This window comes from Chiroxiphia lanceolata, chromosome 1 (genome assembly GCF_009829145.1).
Source record: "Chiroxiphia lanceolata isolate bChiLan1 chromosome 1, bChiLan1.pri, whole genome shotgun sequence".
Lineage (NCBI taxonomy): Eukaryota > Metazoa > Chordata > Aves > Passeriformes > Pipridae > Chiroxiphia > Chiroxiphia lanceolata.
The window spans coordinates 116,555,398-116,567,934 of NC_045637.1; the positions used below are offsets into that span (position 1 = coordinate 116,555,398).

Here is a 12,537-nt window from a genome sequence, read left to right on the forward strand (position 1 = left end):
TATCTTTTTGGACATGACGCTCAGGACTGTTGCTTTTCTCTGAGCTCAACCTTTATTTCACCACCATTTTAATCAAATCAGTGCTGGTGACAATACATCAAATGCTTAGAATTTCAGTGAAATTGTCATTACAAAGACTTTCAGGGTTCTGCAGATTTTCTGTTTTATTTTGCTTGTGGTTTAGTCTCCATGTCTTTCCATAAGGTTTTGCCAACTCTCCTGGGTAGTTCCCAGTATGTCTCAGCTCTCTTGGTACCTCTTTGCCTAGAGCAAGATTGGATTAGCAGGAATCCTCTTCTGATTCCCCAGTGGTGAATGCAGCAAGCTCTATGCTTGCAATTTGATCCTGGGTACCATCCAGGTTATCTGGTATTTGTGACTGTCATCCAGAGGGTGGCTTCATATTTTGTAGCAAGTTGAAATGATCGACAGCCAGTTAGCAGCTATGGGTTGATAATAAAAGTATATACATACACATATATATATTTAAACCACCTCTAAAGAGATTCTATGTTAGCCATGAATTAGTTAAAAGTTAACAGATATATAAACAACCTATGTTTACATTAAAAACCCCTCCAAAATACACATTAAGACATACATATAATTACAGTATTCTCTTACTACATGTAATCACACTGATAGCCTAAAGAACCCAATAGATACAAAAGTTACATGCTAGGTATTTGATCCTTTAAAAATTACATCTTGATGGTGTCTTCAGTAATTCTCTATATAACTTTATGTTTTTCTTCTTCTCAAAAAGCCCTTCTTCTCTTCCTTTAACATAGTATTACAATTTATCCAATTTCAGTACCTGGTAAGAGAACTGACTTCGCAGGAGTACTTTTTTGATAGCTCATCTCTTAGACAAATGTACTGTTCTGCAAAGAAATAGAGCCAGATGATGCTGAACCGGTTTTCTGAAGCTACCATTTTAGAAACACTATGAACAACTAAGAAAAACATGTCTGCATAATTTTTAACAAAACAATATGGAACCTGATCTGATGCATTAACGATCCATAATGTTATTGAACAAGACTACAAGAGAGACACTTTACTTGCACTTGCTTGTCAGACAATTACTCTCTGCTACTGTAATACTTCACGTGCATACTTCCAGGGAAGACTCATGAACGCACAGGTTCATTAAGGGAATGAGAGAATCGATTGTAAAATGGAAAAGGCCGAGTGAGGTCATATTTCAAAGAGATGAATATGGTACACTCCATTATGTTGTAATCAGCCCCTCTCTTTCATCCTAAGAACTGTAATAGTCTATCCTAATTTTCGAGAAAAAAAAATTCTCACTGCCTGCATCGTACCTTCATCCCAAATACAGTGAGGAATTCAAATGTGCTGCAGGCAGTTTCCATTTACCATGGTCTTTGGAGCAGACGGTATTGATGTTACTGACCATTTTTCTCCTTAATAAGAAAAACATTCAAATGCTACTAATATTGCTGCCTTGGCAAACCGCATTTTATAGATGGGACTTGCCCTGTACATGACACATAGAACATCAATCAAGGTTGAATTTTATTTCAATTTATTATGGTTGCTGTCTAAATGAAAAAATGCTTATATCGTTAAAATGTCTTACAATATAAATGTGCAAATGATGTAATCACCCATTTTGTAAGAAAATTCTGATTTTGATTAAAAATATCTACAGTTGAAGTTCTAAACATTTAATAAATGCGATAACCAAAAAAAACACAAGCACATTAAGAAACCACAGTAATTGCTATCTGGTGTAATATCGTGGTTTTGTGCTTGATAGATTTCATCTTTAGAAGATGAGTTTATACGGTATTCTTTTAAAATGGCAAGAACTGCCTTTTTGTTCAAATTATCCAGAATAAATTACTTCAATCTTGACTTCATTCAAGACCTCACATGTGTGGTTTTGTCAAGTTAACATTTATCACAGTTCTTTGCTATAGCCAGCTGTCTCCAGACTCTGAACCTGGTGGTCTGCAAAAGCCGTACAAGCTTTCCCAGCTAAGCAACTCTGGAACACCACACAATTACCAAGGGCTAGAAAGCAGCGCCTCGTAAGAAAGTAGACGATACAGAGTGCACAAACCTGTCCCAGTCGTAGAGACAGAATTTAATGCTTGGCAGAGTCCCACTGGCACATGCTGCATCCGACGTCCCCAGGAGCCAGCTGTGATGATGGCCCTCCTAGCTGCTGCCTCCAGCATGGCACAAAGCAACGCGTAGAAGGTAATGGCCATGCTGTGATGAGCACTATAGATGATCAGGTCAGCCCAATGGTATTGAAAACTCATTATACTTTTATATTCTCACTATATCACTAGTATACAGTTATTATATAAATATAATATTCCTCCCGATAAACAGCCAGTTCTTTCTGCTGTATTTGTTTGGCAGAGCTCGAAAGTCCAGCGCTTAAAGGTACTGCAATACATCAATGGATGATAAATGGTTACAGGAGTTCATAAGCACACAGTACACCTGAACAAAATCGAAACAGTTTCTACTAGAAAATGAGAGTTTATCGTGGATCTGCAGGTAACTGGTTCTCCCCCTCTACTTCACTTTTGTAAGAACCCACGTAAGAGAAGAAGAAGAACGATCAGAGGGCTGGAGCACCTCTCCTCTAATGACAGGCTAAGACAGGTTGTTCAGCCAGGAGAAGGAGTAGACTCCAGGGACACCTTAGAGCAGTCTTCCAGTACCTAAAGGCAGCTACAACAGAGTCGCAGAGGGACTATTCACAAGAACATGCAGTGACAGGACAAGGGGTGACAACTTTAAACTGAAAGAGGGAAGGTTTAGATCAGATATTAGGAAGAAATTCTTTGCTGTGACAGTAATGAGGCACTGGACCAGGTTGCCCAGAGAGGTTGTGGATGCCCCATCTCTGGAAGTGCTCAAGGCCAGATGTGATAGGGCTTTGATGTAGTGGAAGGTGTCCCTGCCCATGACAGGGGATCGGGACCAGATGATCTTTAAAGTCCCTTCCAATTCAAACACTTATATGATTCCATGTTTTCCTTACTTGAACAAAAGTATTTGAAACAGAGTTTGGATCCAACAAGCAAAAGAATGAACTGCAAAAATGGTCTCTCAGCATGTGTTAGAAACCGTGACAAGATGTGATGAACATACGGGTAGTAGGGTGGTAGAGCTACACACTGCACAGCTTAGTGCTGCAGCTTGTCAGGTAACCACCGCTTATGCAAAGTCCCAGCATCTTTCATGAGAGTGAAACCTCTTGAAGGCTTTTGCCTTGCACGGCATTTTATCATAGCCAAGAACTGAGGAGCAATTTCAATTTGGCTTTAAAAAAGAAAAAAGATAAATAACTGCGAACGAAGGAAGTGTATGAAAGCTACATGACAGATAAATGGGACTTTTATAATATTGCATATTGTAAAGTTTGCCAGAATGTGTTGAAAGAAGAGTCAGTGTCCTGGTTAAATCACATCCTGCTGCAGCTGTCCAACTGTACAGCTAAAATATTCATATTAATTCCATTAAACAATTAGAGAATGAAATCCAAAATATTATTACAAGTATGTTGGCTTGGGACAGTCTCTTTTTCAGATTTAATAACAGATACAGTACTCTCAAATTCAAAGGGTGAAGAATTTTTTTTGTGGATATTCACACCCTGGAGGCCACATAGCAGTTGACCTATGGAAATCCTACAAAATCAAACTTTACTATACATTTCTGACAGACGTTTTAGAAAAAAAAAAGAAAAAAAAAAAGGAAGGATATTTTGGTAGTTATGGAGCTGGCCTGACATTTAGAGGATCTCAATTTAATTTCCGTGTCTGCCAGACTTCCCTTCATAATTCCAGGCAAAGTAAATAACTTTTCTTTCCCTAGTTTCTCATCCTTAAAATGGGAAAGACCATTTAAGTACCTGAGTTGTGCAAGTTTTAAAAGAGGAAAAAAATATCCTTTCTTTCTGTCTTTTTATTTTTTCCTCAGGTAGAAATTCACCTAAAAGCTCCATCTTCCACAGGTCTTGATTGTATTCTGCTTATTTCTTGAAATCAACAAAACACACTATTTATAGGTAACACACCTTATATATTGCAGGTCTTTATGTCATTGGAGAGCCTTCTATTTTAAAAATCCTTCTCTGTGATAAGACAAGATATAGAAGAACGAACACAGGGGAAGTTAATAAACAAAATTCATTCATGGCTCATTACTTCAAATAACTTTGCTATATAAATAGTCTACTCATCTAATAATGGCCTCAATTAACATTTAATTATCACACAATGCATTTGTAATGTACTGAAGGCATTTAAAGTTCTGCATGAATATCACTATTGTTGTCATACTAGAAGTGCCACAACTTACAAGAGAAGTACAGACATACTTTCCACTCGATTAAAAATTTTCTAGTCTTTTCCCACCCTCCTTCTCTATTAGGTATCCTTGTCTTAGAAGGATTGAAAGAAAAGACACTTTACTATATGTGGAAGCTCCCAACCTGCTGGCTGATGATGACCACCAGCCTTGCTTTTGAAATCCTTAAGTACACTAGTGCAGTACTGCTACAGAGGAGAAAGAGGTCCCTGTGATTTTGTTGAGAAAGCAAGTGATGAGAACTCACTGTGTAAGTGCATGAGTCAATCCTTTTTACAAGGTAGAACAAAACAAGTTTTCCAGAGATAACCCTGCTCCCATTCGCTAAAAAAAAACAAACCAAACACTCGAGGACAAGACCAAAGCAACAGTGGAAGTCTCTTTCTGACATTATATGGGCATTCCAACAGAGGCGTGCACTACAAGAATGGCTGTGATACTTGTAACTTGGTAGATCTAAACGTCGTGAAAGCCCTACCCTCACTCCTCTATCTTATTGTTTTCCAAGCTAATGCATTCTTCTCTGGCACAGAAAATTCAGAAGTTAACTGTGAAAGAGTATCTTTCTAATGTGATTGCTTCTATCCTGCAACACAATAACTGAATATTGATGACACAATAACTCACTCAATTACTCAAACACCAATAAAACATATTCTAACAATGACTTCCGCATTCATGGTGTCATTGTACCAAGTGACTCGAGTACACACAGGTAATTTTTGTCCCATGAGTTTGACTCGAATCCTAATGAAATTAAGTACTAGAAGAAAACAAGCCAGTACAAGCCATCAGCTTTCAAAGCATGCTGCAAAACCTACTGAAAAAGTCAACACATGCTTCCCCTAGAAGACAGAAAGGAGGAAGGCCAGAAAGCTCCTGGAAATCTAAAATGGACCTCATTGTGCTTTGATAGTGAAGTGATGGAATAAATAAATTAAAAAAAAAAAAAAAAAGAGTTAGCATAAGACAGAGATCTAAATATAAAATCCTGCCAACACCCATTATCCTCAAAACATATTTTAGGTCATGATAGGACTTCTGCCTGTGGGTTCATCTAAGGACCACAGGCGGAAATAATTCAAGAAATATGAAAAGAAAATAATTCAAGAAAAATGAAATATGCAAAAAATAAAGCTGCTTCTCAGCTATTATTTTCCTCATAAGTATTGTCTTATTTTAAATTTATTGTTAATACAGTATGTTAGCAGTTGTCCTTAATAAGCACTGCATACCTCGAAGAAAACTGCATACACTGACAAAGATGCTTCTAGTTTTGCACAACACATGGCTTTTTTATACGGTATGTTCTCACTTGAAAACTACTCCCTCACAAAATGAAAATTCAGCAGAATCTCTAATAGCTTTCATATTTCAGTCTAATAGGTAGCATGGCATTGCACTGCCACCCACCTTTGCTACAATATTGCACAGCACATTTAACAGACATTTGCTTCCTTCACTCAGTCCTTATGTGCAGTTTCTGCAGGACCTTAGTATTAGCATTTAACAGAGTCTATGAGCATAAAGCACATTTATGAACACCTGCTAGAACATTTTATTTGCCTTAAGAGTTTTATTATAACTGTTAAATTTTCTTGCTATGCTTTATGGGCCAAATCATGGTCCAGTTTTAGCCTCAACTGCCATTGACTTCAACAGGAAGCAGATTTTATTGTATGTGGGTTTCCATATGAAATCAATACAGTTTTAAACAAAATGGGATCACTGGTAAGCACAATAGTGGCACATAGCAGCTCTAAAAATCCACTGAACCCAGTCTTCAAATGCTATTAAAAACAATTAACAAATTAAATCCCACACTCACAAGTCTGTAACCTTCACACTGCAATACAAAACCTGACTGACTCTGAGACCAGAAGTACAAGGCATGCAGGTATCCCACCCACAAATGGCTTGGTGGGATGTATTACCATCAACTACTCCCTCTCAGATCACTCTCTAATGCTGCTGTCACCAAAATTTGGTCCTCTGTATTAAAGCCATCAAAGGCCACAATGCAGCCATGTCAGCATCAGTCTGCTTCCCTGACACATCCAGACAGCCACAGCCCTCTTCAACAGTACAAGACAGGCTGGAACAAACTGTGCAGAGCCAGAAGCTGTAGTTGGAGAACAACAATCCAAGCTAGATGTTGCAGAGGAAGCCATACCCTCAATCTGACTGTTCTGAAGATATTCTCTACAACTGTTCCTCTTTGACAGAGTTTTACCATCGTTATTGGAGATGTTCATAACACTCCTGTGAAACTGAATGAAACTACATAGAAACAAGCAACACAGCTCCTCATAGGTTAGAAAAAGAGAATAACAGAGGACTCCAGGAAGTCTAAATGGAACTCGTTTAAGAAAATTTGATCTCATTTGAAAATACATGGAATTTACTTTGACCATTGCTTTAATAGTCCAAAAATAGCAAGATAGACAGCTAGAAAACAATAGACAATATGGCAATGCCACATCTGTTTCACAAAAGCGTGACAGTAGATGCTCGATTCAATGCATACTATTAAGCCCCCCAAAATTTAAGCAATTATCAAAATGAAATTATAGACACAATGATGAATGATGACAAATGAAATGTTAACAGATCTAGCACCATACAAAAAAAAAATATTGATTTTCTCTGATTACTGCTTAGGTGATAAGAGTGTATGAGGTCCTAGTTGCCTGCTTGCTCTAGATTTTATTAATGCTCCAATATCAGACACCCAATTTGGAAATCAATGCTTACTTCATCATTTTTCTCTGAAGGATCCTATTATTCACAATTGATTTAACAGAAATGAAAGGCTTACCATTAACAAGACCCAGCTGCTGACACTTCTCAGATGAATTATTGAACTTCTGAAAGTGAATTAACTTAACCATCACCAAGACTTATTGTCTGATGTTTCTTATACCAAAGTCAGTATATTTATAATTACAGAACCAGGTAGTAGAAAGTAGCTTCTTTGCCACCTCCTTCAACACCACCATATACACCAAGTAAAAATTAAGCTTTGTAAAGGTACAAATACGAGTTATGCGCCAAATCCGGTAAGTCTCCAGTTACAGCTTAGTCTCTAACTGCCTTTTTACATCCTGAATCTTCATCTTCTTTCTAAAACTCATAGATACTGGTCATTTCAGGCTTCAGAAAAAGGAAATCCAATTTATGGCAAGTTACATCTTCCGTCAATGAGATTACTACAGTCAAGGATCCCTAGGGCTGACCATGTCCTGCCAGAAAGCCTACAGAAGACTATTATTAATTCCCTTTAGGTACAAAATGAAGATCCATATTATGAATTGAGAAAAAAGTAGCAAATATTAGACAATTTCAAGTAGAAGCAGTACAACGATTCCATCCCGAAAGTGGTGTAAACGTACAAAACAAAAAGCCTATGTTTACAACTTGCTACCTGAGCGAAGGGGCTATCTGCTCAGAACATATATCCATCATGCCCATTTTCCATTTCTAAGAAGGACTGTGCATCGCCCAAGGTGAATTCAGTTCCTCAAATAAGAGCTTTTGCTCTGCAGATTACAAACTGATCAGAGGTTTGGTACCAGGAAACAACAGGTTTGGAAGGGCAGCCCATCAGATCGGCCCCTGTTTTGTAATCCTATGAATTATCAACTTCACCCTCGAACGCTACCCTATCAGGTACACTGCTAATAATGCTCTTTACAAATCATCACTGAGAAGTGATGATAAAAATCTTGAATGTCACTATAAAAACCTTGAATGTCACTATAACACTGCTCAGCTACACTGATCTACAAACAACTTACTGTCAAGTGCACAGAGGGTTGTGCTAAGCAATATACTATCCTTCAGTCAGGGACAGCAGGACCACAGCTGCCTGGTGATGCATTGAGAACAACTGTTCAGTTGTCAAAACAAGTGAACATTTCAGGTTTTACTAGATTTTTTTCTGATCTGTACTATCTGGCTGAATATGCTTTCAAAATGCTAGAATGGCAACTGCTTTCTCATACTTGCAGAGTTCAGCTCAATTATACTTACCTCTGGCAACTGCTCTGAACACTTAAGCTCAAGACCAAGTTAAGACTCCAGATACAACACTCAGGAAGTCTTCTGCATTAATAACATAATTTTTTGCCTCCTTTTTATTGGGGAATGGTGAGATAACATACCTGTTCTGTCTTTTTCACACAAGCTGAAAGTCAACAACTGTCCAAAATCACTAGAGCCTCTTCTCAAAGCCCTCAATGGATTTGAGTGCTTTCACACTGCTGGAGGCAAAACACCTGGGCCTTTTCTTACCAGGGTTAGTATATGAGTAAAGTACTCCTAGAGTAAACCAATCACTTCTCGAATACTGTATTTCTCCTTCCCAACCCCCTCCATCTGTTTTAACCCCCATCTTACTGGAACTAACTTTAAAATTCTGCTTTGGTCATTGGACAAACACTTTAAAAATTAAAGAAAATGGAAAGAAAAGAAGACTGACAGAGCCTCCAAGCTCCTACGTCTTACCATACTGAAAAAACAGACAAAAATAATGTAATTATGATTATTTTGAAAATATTTAGTTGCCCAATTTTTTTGGTCTGCCTCTTCTCTACAGAATAGCACTTTTGAAATGGAAGCTGGCTGGCCATAACTTAAATCTGGTTAAATTTGGTATCTGCATAAAACATATCTCAGCAAGTAAGTTATAACTACTTTTTTAAAAAAGACATGGACATTGGCAGATTTCCTGCCTTTTTTACACTCATTTCTTCCAGTATTTCCCACATTGCGAAATAACTCTTAATGCTATAAAGACAGAGTAGATTGCAAAATTGGTCCTAGTGGTTCCAATGGGAGTAACGTGGTCAGAATTTGGCATTCAATGAAGTTTCCATTTCTACATAGGTTTCATTTATTTTTCAGTTTAAAAATAAGACCATATTTTGGCATGTAACTAGAGCTGCTCCTACAACTCAAAAGAAATAACACTGCTGGCAAGCCTCAAAGCTGTTCCGAGACAAACTGTGTTGGCAGAACTTTTTCTAAAAGTTCTTTTTGACTAGAGGCAGAATTCAACACCAGCATAAATGGGAGAAATTTCACTGAAAACAGTTGTGTTGCACAAACTTTATGTAATGCAAATATATTTAGCTGACATGGAATTTGAAGTCTGATGAACGGATTCTGTTTATCTTCTACATGTACATAATAACTTAGCACCAAACTCTATAATCATTCTTCTGTGAATACTGTTCTCCCTCCTACAGAAATGGTACTGTGCTATTTACAAAGTACACGGCCATGCCACACATTTTTTTAACATAAGTTATCCAATTAGGATGTGATCAAATTGAAGTTGCAATATCTATATTTCTGCATCAATTACAGGCACAGAAGAAAATAACATAAATCTGACATTTCACAACTTTCGAGGGTTTGATTTTGCAACCTACTTTCTAAAATACCTTTTTTGCACGACATACCCAAGGCTTTTTCAGAGCATGAATGCGTTAACCAATGTGCAGCAGTGCTTTGACAACACAGATCACAGCAAGATTTGATTCTCAACTCCACCACAGCACAGACAATGATGAAACCATTCAGGTACCCTAACAAAGGTGTCCATGCCCTTGAATATCCAGGATATAGCTGGATGATGGATGTGACAAAGTACTTACAAGAAAACCTGCACTATTTTAGATCAGTTGTTAAAAGCAACTGAATTGAGTTCTTCTTGCTAGAGAGAGAAAAAAATCTGTGTGACAGTGATATCAGGCTGCTGAGGTAAGCTTAGGGGTTTGAGGAAAGGGTCACAGTAACACCCTCTTTTTTTACCTCCTTTCTGGGAAATGCAGATTGTGCTTGTTGTGAAAGCAGAGTGGGCAACAGGAGCATTAAATCAGCTACTGCAGGTAGGCTTCAGCAGATAAGTGGAAGCACGGTAACTGAAAATCTAGCACTTTGCAAAAGATAGTATTCCTTCCCTTCTTTAGTGGTTGTGTGATCCCAGATTTGGGAAGCTAGCAATTTTGTCAAGGTGACCCCTTTTTCCTGAGGAACCCAGTTTGGAAAAGATAGCCTGATTTTTAGATTTTCATTTCTTTAACATATCCGTATCTTAAGATTAAGAACTTAAATCTTAATTACATTGATTTAGAAAAGAAAAAGGTATTTTCATTGTTTGAGAATTATCATCTTCTCTAATATTGAGATCTGCTACAAACAAAGGAGGTGAGAGACCAACTGAAAGAAATTCTAAATCCAAGTCATAAGCACATCTTGCTTACCCTACATTTGACTTGACCTTAAATGTAGTTGTTTGAGTATTGCATTGAAAATCTTCAGTGTTTTGTTTGCCTTTTTTGTCAAACCGTGGTTTTTTTAACCTGCTATACTGTTACTAAAGAAACAAATGACAAAGAAACGTAGACTGGATTTATTTACCTGAAGATCCTTAAGAACTTGTATCCAATGTACCATAACTCATGAACTGCTTCAAATAATTCAACTAAGCACATGGACTAGATGACCTTTAAAGGTCCTTTCCAACTCAAACTATTCTATTATTCGCAACACTTGACTGTAAAAGTCAGTCTGCCTGCATATAAAGTATCTTTTCAATAAAATGTAACACTTAATATGTTTATTGACTTAAAACAATTCAACAAAAAGAAAGCTGTGGTGATACGCTCACACCACAAATTAATACAATTAATATGACCACCAGTGTAATTAATACATTGACCAGATAAGTAGAGTTAGAGCTTCAAATCAACAAGAGCTCTCACTGAGAATAAGTTATACAAAATTTGAAGTGTAGTTTGCCTACAAATTGGTGTCACAAAAATCATCAGATCTTCAGAAATGTAGGGTCAATTTGCCACCAACTATAGGAAGACATATTTATTTTTTTATTTCCACTGTAGAAATAATGTACTCCAGGTATTTCAGAAAGACTTTGATTTTTGAAAACAAGCACACTCTTTCTTTCCATACATTACTAAGTCTAGCAGAGGCACACTTTTATTTAGGCTAAATCATGCCTTACAGGACACGGTTAGGAGTAGGAAAGGAGGACATGCAAGTGGCACTTTAGACATATTGCCAGTGCAAAGCTGCCAAAAGCACACAGCAGGGAGCATGTTTTGGCTATCATGAGCAGAATAAGCATGCACTCCTTAACCACTGCCAGCTGGCATTTGTTTCCAAATACAGAACGCTCACTAGGCAGTTTGGAGACTGGACATACTACTAACTTTAACCATACTCCCATAAAAATGCGTTGCTGAGATACCTCATTAACCATGCCTGTCTCCTAGCTGACTGCCAAACGAGAAAGACTGAATGACACAGAAAAATCATACATTTCTCCCTATGCACAAAAAAGCACTTAAAGTATATCCTAACTTACTCTAGCGCTTACAGCAAGAGAGATTTTAAGAGTGTTGGAAGAAACTTCTGCCAGCACTTCAAAAAGAAGAAATACTGTCACTCTCTATTATACATAGATAGAAAAAGTGAAATCCAGAGACACAGAGTACCAAGAAAACACAGCAATGAACAGAAAGAGTGGCTAGCATTGTGATTATAAACTATCATGTTTAATACAACCTCTAGCAATCCTCACAACAGACGCTCCCTGCTTTATGTGCCGGGGCAGATTTGTGGGTAGAAGATTAATGTCCCCCTCCATCTGCTAATGACAATATAGGTCCCCTGGGCTTTGCATCAAGGGTACTTTGCCCTTAGGATGAAACAAAAAACAGGAATTTGTGTTCATTGCTACATGGGTTTCCTATTTCCAGCAACACTCACAATTGCTAAATGTGTATTATTTCAACTTTATCTAATGAAAACTTATTTTATCATGGTAGTTCAAGTGTGATTCCAAGTGGATTTTCAAAGACATCAGTTAAAAGGAGAACAAACAAACAAGGGGACACTTTTCACTTTCAAAGTGCTTTCCTGACACACACAGCCTGCATCGGTATTTGTCCTGTAAGTGCCCTATTCATTAACTTTTCACTATAGTTTCAAAGTGACTTCACTCTTGGATTTCCCTTTCTCTATTGCTGATAGCCTGCTGTTATAGACCAAGCAACTTGGAGAGGAGAAATGTACCAGAGATTGCCATGCAAAGGAGAGGGTGCTAATTAAAGTCTTCATTTCCTTCAGAGGGTTCTGTAAGTGGAT

General features: G+C 37.6%; 1 protein-coding gene across 2 annotated transcripts in view; it reads right to left on the bottom strand.

The window, feature by feature from the left end:
* The window catches only part of RARB (retinoic acid receptor beta), a 328,318-nt gene that overhangs the window by 306,929 nt on the left and 8,852 nt on the right, over positions 1–12,537 (bottom strand). The gene's annotated exons all lie outside the window — the stretch shown is intronic.